General features: G+C 38.5%; 1 pseudogene; it reads left to right on the top strand.

Annotated features, from left to right (window-relative positions):
- Positions 1-7,860: 7,860 nt before the first annotated feature.
- Positions 7,861-9,391, top strand: LOC112648602 (serine/threonine-protein kinase 38-like; annotated as a pseudogene).
- The last annotated feature ends 2,827 nt before the right edge of the window (positions 9,392-12,218 follow it).

Raw genomic sequence — 12,218 nt, 5'->3', positions numbered from 1 at the left:
CCAGACAAAGACCCAACCAAAAAGGAGAATTACAGACCAATATCCCTGATGAACATGGATGCAAAAATTCTCAACAAGATACTGGCCAATAGGATCCAACAGTACATTAAGAAAATTATTCACCATGACCAAGTAGGATTTATCCCTGGGACACAAGGCTGGTTCAACACCCGTAAAACAATCAATGTGATTCATCATATCAGCAAGAGAAAAACCAAGAACCATATGATCCTCTCATTAGATGCAGAGAAAGCATTTGACAAAATACAGCATCCATTCCTGATCAAAGCTCTTCAGAGTGTAGGGATAGAGGGAACTTTCCTCAACATCTTAAAAGCCATCTACGAAAAGCCCACAGCAAATATCATTCTCAATGGGGAAGCACTGGGAGCCTTTCCCCTAAGATCAGGAACAAGACAGGGATGTCCACTCTCACCACTGCTATTCAACATAGTACTGGAAGTCCTAGCCTCAGCAATCAGACAACAAAAAGACATTAAAGGCATTCAAATTGGCAAAGAAGAAGTCAAACTCTCCCTCTTCGCCGATGACATGATACTCTACATAGAAAACCCAAAAGCCTCCACCCCAAGATTGCTAGAACTCATACAGCAATTTGGCAGCGTGGCAGGATACAAAATCAATGCCCAGAAATCAATGGCATTTCTATGCACTAACAATGAGACTGAAGAGAAATTAAGGAGTCAATCCCATTTACAATTGCACCCAAAAGCATAAGATACCTAGGAATAAACCTAACCAAAGAGGTAAAGGATCTATACCCTAAAAACTATAGAACACTTCTGAAAGAAATTGAGGAAGACACAAAGAAAAATATTCCATGCTCATGGATTGGCAGAATTAATATTGTGAAAATGTCAATGTTACCCAGGGAAATTTACACGTTTAATGCAATCCCTATCAAAATACCATGGACTTTCTTCAGAGAGTTAGAACAAATTATTTTAAGATTTGTGTAGAATCAGAAAAGACCCCGAAAAGCCAGGGGAATTTTAAAAAAGAAAACCATAGCTGGGGGCATCACAATGCCAGATTTCAGGTTGTCCTACAAAGCTGTGGTCATCAAGACAGTGTGGTACTGGCACAAAAACAGACACAAAGATCAATGGAACAGAATAGAGAACCCAGAAGTGGACCCTCAACTTTATGGTCAACTAATATTCGATAAAGGAGGAAAGACTATCCATTGGAAGAAAGACAGTCTCTTCAATAAATGGTGCTGGGAAAATTGGACATCCACATGCAGAAGAATGAAACTAGACCACTCTCTTACACCATACACAAAGATAAACTCAAAATGGATGAAATATCTAAATGTGAGACAAGATTCCATCAAAATCCTAGAGCAGAACACAGGCAACACCCTTTTTGAACTCGGCCACAGTAACTTCTTGCAAGATACATCCATGAAGGCAAAAGAAACAAAAGCAAAAATGAACTATTGGGACTTCATCAAGATAAGAAGCTTTTGCACAGCAAAGGATACAGTCTCTCTCAAATAAATAAATAAAATATTAAAAAAATAATAAAAAAATTCTAAAAGCCCCCTTCATCCCCATTTTGTTCCATGGGTTGACTCAAATCAGAATTCTTTGTACTCTCTATGAAGTAGCAGAGATTTGGGGGAAATGAGTTATTTTTTAGCACTCTCTTTATTAGAGCCCTCCTCTCAAGGACTCTGGCATGACTTGTCACCTGACAAACAGACACACAGTTCGGTCTCTCCAATCTTCCTACCTTTTGACCAGACACAGGCAGGTCAATCATTTTGTCTTGGGAGAACTTCCTTCTCTTGTATTTGAGGTTACTCAGTGGATTCTATAGATGTATTCAGACAAAACTGATTTTCAGGATGAATGCAAGTAAGGCTATTAATGTGTGACCTCTGTATGTAGAAATTATTATCCCCTTCATATGAATGAGGCAGCTCAGAAAAATTATAGAGGGCATTAAAATTGAAGAGGGCATAAAAGGAATTTGGAGCATATGAGTTTAATTACATGCTGTGGTAAGTGGGTGAAACAAGAGTTGAAGTGGAATAAGATGGGTCATACAAAATCTTACTTTTGATCACTTTAGTGTTCTAGGTGATTTTGTCTGATTTATATTTAGGACAATGAATAAGGGCAGTTGTTAAATATTGTTGCTGATTTGACTTTAAAATATAAAATTAAGACTAACAATCTTTTAAGTGCTTTGATCAATTTAATTGAGGCTATGCTGAGATTTCAATGTGAATTATTAAAATTTGCAACTACTTCTCTGACTTAATTTCTAAAATTCTGGCTCCATCAGCATGTAGGTTGTGTAAGTTTGACAAACCAGTCCTTATTTTCTATGGGTTTCAGTTTTCTGATCTGTAAGTTGAAGCCTTTGCACCAGATAATCATCAATTTCCTTTTTTCATTCAGTAGGCTATTTATTTACTCAATAGTGCCTTTTGCAGAACAAATGTTCTTAGCTTTGATACAGTCAAATTTATCCCCCCCCCTTTTTTTTTTGGCCATGTTTTGGTGTCATATCTAAGAACTCTTTGCCTAACACAAGGTCACAAACATTTTCTCCTAAATTTCTTCTAAAAGCTTTATGGTTTTGTTATACTTTTAATTCTTAGATATCTTTTGAGTTAACTTTTTTTTTTCTTTTAAGGTAGGAGACAAGGTTCATTTGTAAGAAATGGCCAAATGTTTTCCAAAGTGGCTATACCATTTTGCTTTCTGACTAGAAATGTATGATAGTTCCAGTGCTTGGTATTGTCAATTATTTTAAAATTTTAGGATTCTACTAGGTGTGTAGTAGTATTTCATTTTCCTAATGACTTGTGATACAGAGCATCTTTTTATGTACTTATTTGCTATCCTTAGAAATTCTTTGGTGAAATGTCATCAATTATTTACAAAAATTGATGGTGGGCTGAATTTGGCCTGCAGGTAATAGTTGGCTGACTTCTGATATACTTTTTTTTTTTCTGATATACGTTAATGAATGTTCCATGTGCACTTGAAAAATATGTGTATTCTCCTGTTGTTGGGTAGAAACATCTTTGAATTCCTGCAACAAAGCCCTCTTTTTACATGATATATTATCTTTTTTATATGTTTCTGGATTTGATTTTATTTTGTTGAGGATATTTGTGTCCATATTCATGAAGGATATTGACATTGGCTTGTAATTTTTCTCTCTTGTAATGTCTTTTTCTGGTTTTGGTATCAGGGTAAATGCTGGGTTCATAAAATAAGTTAGGTTTTCCTTCCTATTCTGTATTATGGAAGAGATTATATAGATTTGGTTTTATTTTTCCTGAAATGTTTGGTCGAGTGTAGCAGTGAAGTCCTCCGGACCTGTGCTTTTCTTTGTTGGAAAGTTTTAAACTACAAATTCAATTTATTGAGTATAATTGAATATTTGGGTTACCTATTTCTTCTTGAGTGGTTTTTGGTAGTTTGTCTTTCAAAGATTCATTCCATTTCATTTAAGTTGTTGAATGTCTGCACCTGAAATTGTTTTTAGTATTCCCTTAATAGCCTTTAAAATTTTTTTAAAATTTTATTTAAGTTCGATTAATTAACATATATTGTATTATTGGCTTTAGAGGTAGAGATCAGTGATTCATCAGTCTTATATAATACCCAGTGCTCATATGCCACATGCCTTCCTTAATGCCCATCACCTGGTCACCCCATCCCCCCACTTTCCTCCCCTCCAGTGACCCTTAGTTTGTTTCCTATGGTTGAGAGTCTCTTATGGTTTGTCTCCCTCTCTGATTCCATCTTGTTTTATTTTTTCCTCTCTTTTCTATGATCCTTTGTTTTATTAAATTCCACATATGATTGAGATTGTATGATAATTGTCTTTCTCTGACTGATCTATTTCACTTGGCATATCCTCTAGTTCTTCTAGTTCTATCCATGTTGTTACAAATGGCAAGATTTCAATTTTTTGGTGGCTGAGTAATATTATATATATATATACCACTCGATCTTTATTCACTCATCTGTTGACCGACATCTCAGCTCTTTCCATACTTTGGGTCTTGTGGACATTGCTGCTATAAACATCGGGGTGCAGGTGCCCTTTAGATCACTACATTTGTATCTTTGGGGTAAATCCCTAGTAGTGCAATTGTAGGGCCATACAGTAGCTCTATTTTCAACTTTTTGAGGAAGCTCCATACTATCTTCCAGAGTGGCTGAACCACCATGCATTCCCACCAACAGTGTACGAGGGTTTCCCTTTCTCCACATCCTTGCCAACACCTGTCATTTCCTGACTTATTAATTTTAGCCATTCTGACTGGTGTGAGGTGGTATCTCATTGTGGTTTTAATTTGTATTTCCCTGATGCTGAGTGATGTTGAGCATTTTTTCATGTGTTTGTTGGCCATTTATATGTCTTCTTTGGAGAAATGTATGTTCATGTCTTCTGCCAATTTCTTGATTGGATTGTTTGTTCTTTGGGTGTTGAGTTGATCAATTCTTTATAGATTTTGGATACTAGCTCTTTATCTGATATGTCATTTGTAAATATCTCCTCCCATTCTGTCAGTTGTCTTTTGGTTTTGTCGTGCAAAAGATTTTATCTCGATGAGGTCCCAATAGCTCATTTTTGCCTTTGTTTCCCTTGCCTTTGGAGACATGTCTAGCAAGAAGTTGCTGTGGCTGAGGCCAAAGAGGTTGCTGCCTGTGTTCTCCTCCAGGATTTTGATGGATTCTTGTCTCACATTTAGGTCTTTCATCCGTTTTGAGTCTATTTTTGTGTATGGTATGAGGAAATGGTTTAGTTTCGTTCTTCTGCATGTGGCTGTCCAGTTTTCCGAACACAATTTGTTGATGAGAGTGTTTTTCTTCAAGTGGATATTCTTTCCTGCTTTGTTGAAAATTAGTTGACCATGGAGTTGTGGGCCCATTTGGGATTATGTATTCTGTTCTATTGATCTCTGTGTCTGTTTTTGTGCCAGTACCATACTGTCTTGATGATTACAGCTTTGTAATAGAGCTTGATGTCTGGAATTGTGACGCCACCAGTTTTGGTTTTCTTTTTCAACATTCCTTTGGATATTCAGGGGTTTTCTGGTTCCATACAGATTTTAGGATTATTTGTTCCAGCTCTGTGAAAAATGTTGATGGTATTTTGATAGCAAATGCACTGAATGTATAGATTGCTCTAGGTGGCATAGGCATTTTAGGTTCCAATCCATTAGCATGGAACATTTTTCCATTTATTATGTCTTCCTCAATTTCTTTCATTAGTGTTCTATAGTTTTCTGAGTACAGATCTTTTGTCTCTTTGTTTAGATTTATTCCTAGCTATCTTATGGTTTTTGGTTGAATTATAAATGGAACTGACTCCTTAATTTCTCTTTCTTTTGTCTCATTATTAGAGTACAGAAACACAACTGATTTCTGCACATTGATCTGATATACTGCCACTCTGCTGAATTCCTGTAGGAGTTCTAGCAATTTTGGGGTGAAGTCTTTGGGCTTTCCATATAGAATATCATGCAGTCTGCGAAGAGTGAGGGTTTGACTTCTTCTTTGCCAATTAAGATGCCTTTTGTTTCTTTTTGTTGTCTGATTGATGGGGCTAGGACTTCTAGTACTATGTTGAATCGCAGTGGTGATAGTGGACATCTCTGCCATTTTCCTGACCTTAGGGTAAAAGCTCTCAGTTTTTCCCTCCTTCATAGTATTTTAATGTATCTATAGTGATGTATAGTGATGTATAGTGATGTTTACTCTTTTATTACCAATATTGATAATCTGTGTGCTCTCTCTTTTCTTCTGGTTCAGTGTGGCTGAAGATTTATAAATTATCTTCAAATAAAATTAATTTCATAAATGTTCCTTATTATATTTGTGTTTTTGATATTATTAATTTATACTCTTAATTTCATTATTTTCTTCCTCCTGTTCACTTTGTGTTTAATTTGGTCTTGTTTTTTAGTTTCTTAAGATGCAACCTTAGAATATAATTTGAGACCTTTATTCTTTTCTAATATAAATACTTATTGCTATACCTTTTCCTATAAGCACCTCTTTAGTTGTATGTTCCCAGAAATTTTTATATATTTAGATATTTATGTAGTTTAATTTTTTTTAAGAGAGGGAGGTGGGGGGAGAGGGAGAGGGAGAGATTCTCTTTTTTATTATTATTTATTTTGAGAGAGACGGAGAGAGTGCACACATGCATGAGCAAGGGGAAAGGGCAGGTGAAGAGGGAGAAGCAGGCTCCTCGCTGAGCATCTCAGGACCCTGGGATCATGACCTGAGCTGAAAGCAGATGCTTAACCTACTGAGCAACCCAGATGCTCCCAGAAAGAGAAATTCTTAAGAAGGTTCCATGCCTCCATGCCCAGTGTGGAGCCTGACCCAGGACTCTATCCTACAACACTGAGATTATGACCTGAGCCAAAATGTTTAACGGACTGAGCCTCCCAGGAGCCCTAGTTTAAGATATTTTCTAAATTGTCTTGAGACCTCCACTTTGGTCAGTGGGTTATTTAGAAGGATGTTGTTTAATTTCCAAAATCTTGGGAAAAGTTTAAATACCTTTACTATAAATTTCTAATCTGATTCCATTATGGTCAGAGAATATACTTTGTGTGTTTTCTCTTCTTTTAAATTCACTGTTTGCTTATGGTTCAGAATAAGGGTAGGTAACTGTTTTTGTAAAGTGTCAAATAGTAAACACTTTTTGCATTTAGGGCCACATAGTTTCTCTTGCTTTTGTAGACCAAAAATAGCCACAGACAATATGAAACCAAATAGGCATAGATGTGTTCCAATAAGACTTAACTGCTGCTGGGCTGAACTTAGCCTCCAGGTGATAGTTTGTTGACTTCTGATCTACCTTGGTGAATGCTTCATGTGCACTTGAAAAGAATATATTTTCTCCTGTTTTTGAGTGAAATACTTTATAAATATTACTTAGGTCAACCTGATTGATGATATTGTTCAAGTCTTGTTAGTCCATACTGATTTTCTACTATTCTATTGATTACTGAGAGATGTTTGATGCCTCCAAGTATAACTGTGGATTTGTACATTTTTTTCTTTTAGTTCTATTAGTTTTTACTTCATGTATTTTGAAGCTGTGTTGTTTGTTACATACATTATCTGGATTGTTGTGTGTTCTTAGTGTTCTGACCCCTCTTTCTTCCTGGTAATATTCCTTGTTCTGACATCCACTTTGATATCAATATAGCCATTCTCAGTTTCCTTTGGTTAGTGTGATTTCATGGTTTTTCATTTTCCATTTTTTACATTAACTTAAATATGATTATATGTAAAGTGAATTTCTTGTAGATAGCATATAGTTGAGTCTTTTTGTTTTCCAACCTGACAATTTTTGTCTTTTAGTTGGTATAATTGAGACCACTTACTTTTAATGGAACTATTGATATGGTTGGGTTTGGTTCTATTATTTAATTATTTATTTTAGATTTTCCTCTCTCTGGTTTTTATTCCTCTATTTGCCATTTTCTGCCATGGTTTAGATTATTGCAATATTTTTATAGTATGTCTTAATTTATCTCTTGACTTTTTATCTCTGTATGTTTTAGTGACTGTTCTAGGAATTATAACATACATACCTAACCTTTTACAGTTTACTTAGAGTTAGTATTTTACCACCTAAAGTGAGAGTTTAAGTTTTAAATCAAGTAATTAAAACTACTTTATCTTCCTCTTCCCTTTATATTAAAATTGTCTTATGTATTGCGCTTACATGCATTAAAAAATTCCATCAGTGTTACAATTTTCTTTTCTTCCCCAGCCTCGGAGCCCCTTGCGCGTCCCCTAGTCTTGGCTGGTCGGTGGGGGGCTGCCGCGGGGGCTTCGCGTGTCTGCGGGTGGGAGAGGTCGCTGGCCCGGCGGAGTCCGCGGCGGTCCGCCGCCCCCAGCCCTTCTTCCCCGGGGCTCTGCCATGGCAATGACAGGCTCAACACCTTGTTCCTCCATGAGTAATCACACAAAGGAAAGAGTGACCATGACCAAAGTGACACTGGAGAATTTTTATAGCAACCTTATCGCTCAACATGAAGAACGAGAAATGAGACAAAAGAAGTTAGAAAAAGTGATGGAAGAAGGAGGCCTAAAGGATGAAGAGAAGCGACTGAGGAGATCCGCACATGCTCGGAAGGAAACAGAGTTTCTTCATTTGAAGAGAACAAGACTTGGATTGGAAGATTTTGAGTCCTTAAAAGTGATAGGCAGAGGGGTATTTGGTGAGGTGCGGCTTGTTCAGAAGAAAGATACAGGGCATGTGTATGCAATGAAAATACTCCGTAAAGCAGATATGCTTGAAAAAGAGCAGGTTGGCCACATTCGTGGGAAAGGTGACATTCTAGGGGAGGCAGACAGTTTGTGGGTTGTGAAAATGTTCTATAGTTTTCAGGATAAGCTAAACCTCTACCGAATCATGGAGTTCCTGCCTGGAGGGGACATGATGACCCCATTAATGAAAAAAGATACCCTGACAGACTCAGTTTTATATAGCAGAAACAGTATTAGCCATAGACTCCATTCACCAACTTGGATTCATCCACAGAGACACCAAGCCAGACAACCTTCTCCTGGACAGCAAGGGCCACGTGAAGCTTTCTGACTTCGGCCTTTGCACAGGACTGAAGAAAGCACATAGGACAGAATTTTATAGGAATCTGAACCACAGCCTCCCCAGTGATTTCACTTTCCAGAACATGAATTCCAAAAGGAAAGCAGAAACCTGGAAAAGAAATAGATGTCAGCTAGCCTTCTCCACAGTAGGCACTCCGGACTACATTGCTCCTGAGGTGTTCATGAAGACCGGGTACAACAAGCTCTATGATTGGTGGTCGCTTGGGGTGATCATGTATGAGATGCTCATCAGGTACCCACCTTTCTGTTCTGAGACCCCCCAAGAGACCTATAAGAAGGTGATGAACTAGAAAGAAATTCTGACTTTTCCTCCAGAAGTTCCTATCTCTGAGAAAGCCAAGGACCTTATTTTGAGATTCTGCTCTGAGTGGGAACATAGAATTGGAGCCCCTGGAGTTGAGGAAATCAAAAGTAATTCTTTTTTTGAAGACGTTGACTGGGAACATATCAGAGAGAGACCTGCTGCAATATTATTGAAATCAAAAGCATTGATGATACCTCAAACTTGGATGAATTTCCAGAATCTGATATTCTTAAGCCAACTAGTAATGGCTACAAGTAATCACCCTGAGACTGACTACAAGAACAAAGACTGGGTCTTCATCAATTACACATACAAACGCTTTGAGGGCCTGACAGCTCGGGGGGCAATACCTTCCTACATGAAAGCAGCTAAATAGTGTCCTCGAAATAGAATCCTAAATGGAGCAGAGCTCTTACGTACAACGTTACGGTTTTCCTCTCACACGCTCTTTGAAAAGAGTTTCCAAGAAGTTTATGGAACCCGCCAGTATGTCATGGTAAACTCTCCTGAAATGTGACAGTAAGTGGATTCTCTTCCATAAAGCATCTGGAAACCTGCAGAACAAAGACAACCATTTCTACTACGTCGTCCATAAACAGCTGTACCACTTCTTCAGAAGCCTCATGAGCCAATTTGATAGAGTTCTTTAAAAAACTCGTTTTCCTAAGTTCATCAGAATGAAGGAGAAAAAAAAAAAAACAGCCATCATCAAACATTATTAAGATTGTAACATACACTTAACTGAGTATCAGCCAATTTCTGTGATTTTTGTGACAGACCTGCTTTCTGCCAAGCCCACCAAGTATTTCTCCTTTACAGCTAAAAGTTCCGTAGTACTAAGGAAATAAAGCAATAATGAAAGCCTCAGCAGCCAGCGTTCTGGCTGAAGGAAATGACCCACCATCCTCTGAGCGTGTGGTGAGGGTAGTGTCTCCCATACCTTGGCCTCTGGTGAGTGGCTCCCCACAGCCTCCATTCATGGTGCACTTTATTTATGGTACTGGGATAAAGACCCTCAGTCTACTGATTTGTCTCCTGTCCATCTAAAACACTCATGCTGCTTTTCTGAGTGTTGGTGGGGGATCCTAGCGTGATCTATAGTCGCTCTCAGAAGACCCAGAAGCCACTGGGCTTTGCTAAGGAGTCCCAGATCATGTGGAAAACCTTTACTGTCCCTTCATGGCTGGATCAAAAAATCCTTAAGATGGATGTTGTCGCGGACCAGCAGCAGCCACAAGTGCTGTCAGCAGGAACTCAGTTTGTTCCTGGGAACACAGCAGGGAGAGTCCAGGCAGAGGCAGGAGGCCTGGAACCCTCTTGGCCAAGGTGCTGTTTCTGCTCCGTCTCTGGAACCTCCTCTGAAGTGAAGGAGCCAGCCCAGTAGAAGGCGAAAGCTGGCCTACAGGGCCCTGTAAAGCTCGCTCCTCCTCAGTCCTTGGTGCAACTGTGTTTGGTCTCTCTCTCTCTCTCTCTCTCTCTGATATTTGTATTTGTCCTCTCCAATTTAAGTAACCATTTTGCCTTGGAATCATGATAACTGATTTTTCCTTTGCAGATGCCTTCCAGGGCAGGGCAGGGGGGCTGCTTCTCTCCAACTTAAAGGGCAGCCTGCTGCTCAGGCTGACCGGGCCTCTCTGCTGTGGCACTCTCCCGAGAGACCCTCTGAATTTTAGCACAAAGTGCCTTTTCTTTCACACCTGCCACCACCTTAAGAGGAATTTTGTGGCATCAGAAAAATGTGGAGGTTCCATACTAATGCATTATTTTAAGATTTTTGATAACTCTGAAAGTATCATTTGCACCTCTGTGGTAATTTTGCCTATGGCAAAGCGTCATGGCCAAGCGACAACTGGGAATCTGCTTTCTGCCAGTCTTGAGGTTAAGATCGACTTGAAAGGAAAGTATGTCCTGACTTAGCCATTCCTAAAAGAAAAATGGGATATCAGAGTTACAGTAGTAAATGAAACTGCTTTGAGTTTCAATGTCTTAGAGGAAGGAAAAAGAGAATAATAGGGAAGCATTAACTTTGGTTGAAGGTTGAAGGTAATATTTGCCCTTTAATCTTTCACTCATGGTCTGCTAGTGAAAAGGAAGTAAATGAGATTCTTTTGTGTAACTTTGTCATTTCATTGTATTACCAAATAGCTGAGGTTTTGATCCCAGGGTGTTTTGCAAGTATGTTTGGTAAGCACGGTAAAGAGAAGTTAGCAGGAGTGGTGATAGTCTGTGTGTGGGGACTGGCAGGGGATGATTTGTTTTAGGGGAAGATGCCCATATTTTAAACTTCTGAATAAACTGTGTGAAACAGTGTGAAAAAAAATTTTTTTCTTTTTTTTTCCTTTTTTTTTTTTAAAAGATTTTATTTATTTATTCATTAGAGACACAGAGAGATAGGCAGAGATACAGGCAGAGGGAGAAGCAGGCTCCATGCAGGGAGCCTGATGTGGGACTTGATCTCGGGACTCAAGGATCACACCCTGGGCCAAAGGCAGGCGCTAAACCACTGAACCACCCAGGGATCCCCTACAATTTTATTTTAATAGTTATACCTACTTGAATAAATCTGAGGAAAAATAAACTACTATATTTATCCATTATCATTTCTTAATTATATTGCTGTTTTTCCTCAAGTCCTGAAGTTCCAAGTCTCTCTCTTGTATCATTTTCAGCTTACCTGGAAAACTTCCCTTAGCACTTTTCTTAGAGCAATTTTGCTGAATGAGTTGCCTTAGCTTTTCTTTATCTTAAATGTCCTTCTTTTACCATAATTCTTTTTTTAAAAAAGATTTTATTTACCTACTTGAGAAAGAGAAAGAGAGAGACAGAGTAAGCAAGCACAAATCAGGAGAAGGAGATGCAGATTCCCTTTTTAGCAAGGAATCCCGATGCAGGGCTTGATCTCAGGACCCTGAGATCACAACCTGAACTGAAGGCAGATGCTTAACCATCTGAGCCACCCAGGCACCCCTCACCCTAGTTCTTGATAGATTTTTGCTAGCCAAAGAATTCTGGGTTGACAGTGATCTTATTTAGCACACATTACATGCAATTCTTTATAACTGGGGCAACCCACAAGACAAAGTGGTAAGAAAAAAGAGAAAGGGAAAAAAGAAAAGTGATTCTTCCGTTCTTTCTGAGTCACAAAATTCCATTTTCCAGTTCTCCTGGCCAAAAATATGTTTGTTTTTTTTGTTTTTCTTCCAAGTTTTAGGTGCTGGGACCACCCTTGCAATGTGATACCCAAGTTGCAGGTTCAT

Source organism: Canis lupus, chromosome 7 (assembly GCF_003254725.2).
Source record: "Canis lupus dingo isolate Sandy chromosome 7, ASM325472v2, whole genome shotgun sequence".
Classification (NCBI taxonomy): Eukaryota; Metazoa; Chordata; class Mammalia; order Carnivora; family Canidae; genus Canis; species Canis lupus.
Note: the sequence above shows the minus strand (reverse complement) of the source record. Positions and strands in the feature narration are given on the sequence as shown.